The sequence below is a fragment of the Carassius gibelio genome, chromosome B1 (assembly GCF_023724105.1).
Source record: "Carassius gibelio isolate Cgi1373 ecotype wild population from Czech Republic chromosome B1, carGib1.2-hapl.c, whole genome shotgun sequence".
In the NCBI taxonomy this organism is placed as follows: domain Eukaryota; kingdom Metazoa; phylum Chordata; class Actinopteri; order Cypriniformes; family Cyprinidae; genus Carassius; species Carassius gibelio.
In genome coordinates this window covers 23,940-29,939 of record NC_068396.1, presented here as the reverse complement: position 1 = coordinate 29,939, position 6,000 = coordinate 23,940, and the positions used below count along the sequence as shown (strand labels likewise).

The 6,000-nt window shown below is 40.8% G+C and overlaps 5 non-coding genes across 5 annotated transcripts; all 5 read left to right on the top strand.

The window, feature by feature from the left end:
• Window positions 1-2,876: 2,876 nt before the first annotated feature.
• Window positions 2,877-2,949, top strand: trnar-ccg (transfer RNA arginine (anticodon CCG)). The gene has a single exon. It is a non-coding gene; the product is annotated as a tRNA-Arg (tRNA).
• A 1,026-nt stretch (window positions 2,950-3,975) lies between these two features.
• On the top strand, window positions 3,976-4,048 carry trnar-ucg (transfer RNA arginine (anticodon UCG)). Its single transcript has one exon. It is a non-coding gene; the product is annotated as a tRNA-Arg (tRNA).
• Window positions 4,049-4,199: 151 nt separating this feature from the next.
• trnar-ccg (transfer RNA arginine (anticodon CCG)) lies at window positions 4,200-4,272 on the top strand. The gene has a single exon. It is a non-coding gene; the product is annotated as a tRNA-Arg (tRNA).
• Window positions 4,273-4,608: 336 nt separating this feature from the next.
• On the top strand, window positions 4,609-4,681 carry trnar-ccg (transfer RNA arginine (anticodon CCG)). Its single transcript has one exon. It is a non-coding gene; the product is annotated as a tRNA-Arg (tRNA).
• Window positions 4,682-5,003: 322 nt separating this feature from the next.
• On the top strand, window positions 5,004-5,076 carry trnar-ucg (transfer RNA arginine (anticodon UCG)). The gene has a single exon. It is a non-coding gene; the product is annotated as a tRNA-Arg (tRNA).
• The last annotated feature ends 924 nt before the right edge of the window (window positions 5,077-6,000 follow it).

Sequence of the window (6,000 nt, the reverse complement as noted above, 5' to 3'; positions counted from 1 at the left end):
TCTGTGAATCATCTAAATAAATTTAATTGTGTGAACACATATTGGTGGTTATTATCTTTTGTTCATTGAAGTTAATGCTGAATCATCTAAATAAAGTTAACTGTGTGAACACATATTGGTGGTTATTGTCTTTTGTTCATTTAAGTTAGTGATGTTTGTGTTTGCAGGTTTTTGCACAGTGCCTCTGTCGTTTGTTTAGCTTAAACATCAGTTTTTAGTCAGTTACAAAAGTGTCAAGCATTAAGTTTTTGTATTTTTAACTAACCTAATTATGACAGAATTACAGGTTTCTTGTGTTTTTGGTGAGTGTAAGTGGGGAAAAATTAAATGTGACCGTCAAGTAACGTTAGCTACTCAAATGAAGACAAACTGTGTAAGTGTTCATTAAGATGTCGAAATGAAAATAAGCGTACAAATATTCATAATGACAATAAGTACAATTTACCCTAAAAACACAATAGCCCCTGCTAAGTACACCTAAAATTTGCTAGAGTGGTGAGATATTTACATTTATTCATTTAGCAGATGCTTTTATCCAAATCGATGTGTTATAACAAGTCTCAGTTAGGTTAACACAGTACATGTAGCATGGGATTTTAAATATTATAATAAATAAAAAGAAAACAGATTGAATAAAAAAAGAATAGAGCAAACTAGTGTTAGAGGTCTTTACACACACACACACACACATATATAGATATAAACCGCAATGTTTTTTTATAGCCTTACACTTTGAAACCAGAACAATATGTTTCCATGAGTTTGTTAGCTCTTTCTGTTTGAATCTGTTTACAGCAGTTTCACCATCCTAATTGCAATTGTTTGGTCTTATGCTTAGGGCCTTATATGTTGTGTTTCCTAGTTTTTGCTCTCGTGTTAGTGGGTCTCTTTGGTCATACAAAGCAATATTTCTGTGAATTTGGGTATTAAAATATTGCTTTAAACATCGTCTTCATTCGAGACGTTTACTTAACATTAGCATAGAACTGGAAATTTCATGAAATCGCTTTTAGTTTGTTTCTGACTGTCTGTCAATGCCTCAGGGTTCACCAGTGAACACGGCCCAGTGGCCTAATGGATAAGGCATCAGCTTCTGGAGCTGGGAATTTTGGGTTCAAGTCCAACCTTTGTCGTCTTTGAGGGCTTTCATTTAAGTGGGCTATGCAAGAAATTTCAGGATGATAACTTAAATATGACACTATAGCCCCAAGAATTAGCATAGAACTGGCAATTTCATGATATTGCTTTCAGTTTAGTTTGTTTCTGACTGTCTGTCAATGACTCTGGGTTCACCCGTGAACAAGGCCCAGTGGCCTAATGGATAAGGCGTCAGCCCTCGGAGCTGCCGATTGTGAGTTTTAATCCCACCTGGGTCATCTTTCAAGAGTTGCATTTAAGCAGGCAGTGCAAGACAGTAATTCAAGGACGATAACTTCACTGTAGACAAAAGAATTATCATAGAACTGGCAATGTCATGATATCGCTTTTAGTTTGTTTATGACTGTCTGTCAATGACTCTGGGTCCCCCAGTGAGCAAGGCCCAGTGGCCTAATGGATAAGGCATCAGCCCTCGGAGCTGAGGATTGTGAGTTTTAATCCCACCTGGGTCATCTTTCAAGAGTTGCATTTAAGCTGGCAGTGCAAGACAGAAATTCAAGGACGATAACGTCACTGTAGACATAAGAATTAGCATAGAACTGGCAATGTCATGACATTGCTTTTAGTTTGTTAATGATTGTGTGTCAATGCCTGTGGATTCACAAGCGAACGGGTCACAGTGGCTTAAAGGATAAGGCATCAGCCATCGAAGCTGAGGATTGTGGGTTCGAGTCCAACCCGGGTCATCTTTCAAGAGTTGTATATCAGCTCGCATTGCAAGAAAGAAGTTCAAGGATGAAAAGTTCACTGAAGACACAAGAATAAGCATAGAACTGGCAATTTCATGATATCGCTTTTAGTTTGTTTATGACTGTGAGTCAATGCCTCTGGGCCCAAAAGTGAACAAGGCCCATTGGTCTAATGTATAAGGCATCAACCTTTCGAGCTTAGGATTGTGGGTTCGAGTCCCACCTGAGTCATCTTTCAAGAGTTGTATTTCAGCTGGTATTGCAAGAAAGAAATTCGAGGACGATAACTCCACTGTAGAAATTAGAATAGAACTGGCAAATTCATGATATTGCTTTTAGTTTGTTTATGACTGTGTGTCTATGCCTCCGGGTTCACCAGTGAACGAGGCACAGTGGCCTAATGGATAAGGCATCAGCCTCAGGAGCTGGGAATTGTGGGTTCAAGTCACACCTGGGTCGTCTTTGAGGGCTTTCATTTAAGTGGGCTATGCAAGAAATTTCAGGATGATAACTTCAATATGACACTATAGCCCCAAGAATTAGCATAGAACTGGCAATTTCATGATATTGCTTTCAGTTTAGTTTGTTTCTGACTGTCTGTCAATGACTCTGGGTTCGAATCCCACCTGGGTCATCTTTCAAGAGTTGCATTTAAGCTGGCAGTGCAAGACAGAAATTCAAGGACGATATCTTCATTGTAGACATAAGAATTAGCATAGAACTGGCAATGTCAGGATATCGCTTTTAGTTTGTTTATGACTGTGTGTCAGTGCCTCTGGGTTCACCAGTGAAGGAGGACCAGTGGCCTAATGGATAAGGCATCAGCTTTCGGATTTGAGGATTGTGGTTTCGAGTCCCACCCGGGTCATCTTTCAAAAGTTGTGTTTCAGCTGGCTTTGCAAGAAAGAAATTCAAGGACAATAACTTCACTGTAGACACAGGAATTAGAATTGAACTGGCAAATTCATGATATTGCTTTTAGTTTGTTTATGACTGTGTGTCAATGCCTCTTGATTCACCAGTGAACGAGGCCCAGTGGCCTAATGGATAAGGCATCAGCCTCCGGAGCTGGGAATTGTGGGTTCAAGTCCCACCTGGGTCGTCTTTGAGGGCATTCATTTAAGTGGGCTATGCAAGAAATTTCAGGATGATAACTTCAAAATGACACTATAGCCCGAAGAATTAGCATAGAACTGGCATTTTCATGATATTGCTTTCAGTTTAATTTGTTTCTGACTGTCTGTCACTGACTCTGGGTTCGAATCCCACCTGGGTCATCTTTCAAGAGTTGCATTTAAGTTGCATTAACTTCACTGTAGACACAAGAATTAGAATAGAACTGGCAATTTCGTGATATTGCTTTTAGTTTGTTTATGACTGTGTCTCAATGCCTCTTGATTCATCATTGAACGAGGCCCACTGGCCTAATGGATAAGGCATCAGCCTCCTGAGCTGGGAATTGTGGGTTCAAGTCCCACCTGGGTCATCTTTGAGGGCTTTCATTTAAGTGGGCTATGCAAGACATTTCAGGATGATAAATTCAATATGACACTATATCCCCAAGAATTAGCATTGAACGGGAAATTTTATGATATTGCTTTCAGTTTAGTTTGTTTCTGACTGTCTGTCAATGACTCTGGGTTCGAATCCCACCTGGGTCATCTTTCAAGAGTTGCATTTAAGCTGGCAGTGCAAGACAGAAATTCAAGGACGATATCTTCATTGTAGACATAAGAATTAGCATAGAACTGGCAATGTCATGATATCGCTTTTAGTTTGTTTATGACTGTGTGTAAATGCCTCTGGGTTCACCAGTGAACGAGGCCCAGTGGCCTAATGGATAAGGCATCAGCCTTCGGAGCTGGGAATTGTGGGTTCAAGTCCCACCTGGGTCGTCTTTCAGGGCTTTATTTAAGTGGGCTATGCAAGAAATTTCAGGATGATAACTTCAATATGACACTACAGCCCCAAGAATTAGCATAGAACTGGCAATTTCATGATATTGCTTTCAGTTTAGTTTGTTTCTGACTGTCTGTCAATGACTCTGGGTTCGAATCCCAATGTCATGATATCGCTTTTAGTTTGTTTATGACTGTGTGTCAATGCCTCTGGGTTCACCAGTGAACGAGGCCCAGTGGCCTAATGGATAAGGCATCAGCCTTCGGAGCTGAGGATTGTGGGTTCGAGTCCCACCTGGGTCATCTTTCAAGCGTTGCATTTAAGCTGGCAGTGCAAGAAAGAAATTCAAGGACGATAACTTCACTGTAGACACAAGAATCAGAATAGAACTGGCAATTGCTTTTAGTTTGTTTATGACTGTGTGTCAATGCCTCTTGATTCATCAGTGAACGAGGCCCAGTGGCCTAATGGATAAGGCATCAGCCTCCGGAGCTGGGAATTGTGGGTTTAAGTCCCACCTGGGTCATCTTTGAGGGCTTTCATTTAAGTGGGCTATGCAAGAAATTTCAGGATGATAACTTCAATATGACACTATAGCCCCAAGAATTAGCATAGAACTGGCATTTTCATGATATTGCTTCCAGTTTAGTTTGTTTCTGACTGTCTGTCAATGACTCTGGGTTCAAATCCCACCTGGGTCATCTTTCAAGAGTTGCATTTAAGCTGGCAGTGCAAGACAGAAATTCAAGGATGATAACTTCACTGTAGACACAAGAATTAGAATAGAACTGGCAATTTCATGATATTGCTTTTAGTTTGTTTATGACTGTGTGTCAATGCCTCTTGATTCATCAGTGAACGAGGCCCAGTGGCCTAATGGATAAGGCATCAGCCTCCGGAGCTGGGAATTGTGGGTTTAAGTCCCACCTGGGTCATCTTTGAGGGCTTTCATTTAAGTGGGCTATGCAAGAAATTTCAGGATGATAACTTCAATATGACACTATAGCCCCAAGAATTAGCATAGAACTGGCATTTTCATGATATTGCTTTCAGTTTAGTTTGTTTCTGACTGTCTGTCAATGACTCTGGGTTCGAATCCCACCTGTGTCATCTTTCAAGAGTTGCATTTAAGCAGAAATTCAAGGACGATATCTTCATTGTAGACATAAGAATTAGCATAGAACTGGCAATGTCATGATATCGCTTTTAGTTTGTTTATGACTGTGTGTCAATGCCTCTGGGTTCACCAGTGAACGAGGCCCAGTGGCCTAATGGATAAGGCATCAGCCTTCGGAGCTGAGGATTGTGGGTTCGAGTCCCACCTGGGTCATCTTTCAAGCATTGCATTTAAGCTGGCAGTGCAAGAAAGAAATTCAAGGACGATAACTTCGCTGTAGACACAAGAATTAGAATTAGAATAGAACTGGCAATTTCATGATATTGCTTTTAGTTTGTTTATGACTGTCTGTCAATGCCTCTTGATTTACCAGTGAACCAGGCCCAATGGCCTAATGGAGAAGGCATCAGCCTTCGGAGCTGAGGATTGTGGGTTCAAGTCCCAGTTGGCTCATCATTCAAGAGTTGCATTTCAGCTGGCATTGCAAGAAAGAAATTCAATGGTGAACTTTTACTATAGACACAAGAATTAGCATAGAACTGGCATTTTTTGAAATAACTTTCAATTTAGCTTGCATCAGAATGTTAATGAATACCTCAGGCGTAATCAGAGAAAAGGTCCAGTTGTCTAATAAATAAGGCATCAACCTTCGGAGCTGGGGGTTGTGAATTAAATTACCACCTGAGTCGTCAATGAGAGGTTAGATTTAAGTTGGCTGCGCAACAGGTACCAGGATGATAAGTGCAAGGAGACACAATAGCTGTGACAAAGGAACATGAGAGTTAGCATAGAACTGCCAACGGAACATGAGAACTAGCAATTTCATGAAAACTCTTTTAGTTTAGTTTGTTTCTGACTGTCTGTCAATGCCTCTGGGTTCACCAGTGAACAAGGCCCAGTGGCCTAATGCATCGGTCTTCAGAGCCGAGGATTGTGGGTTCATCTTTCAAGGTTGGTGTTTATGTTGGCAGTGCAAGGAAGAAATTCTAGGACGATGACGTCAATATGACACTATAGCCACAAGATTAATCATAAAATTGGCAAATTTCTGAAAACTCACTCAGTTCAGCTTGGATAAGACGGTCTGTAAATGCCTCTGTGTGGGCTTGTTGGAAAATACCCAGTGGCCAAACGGAT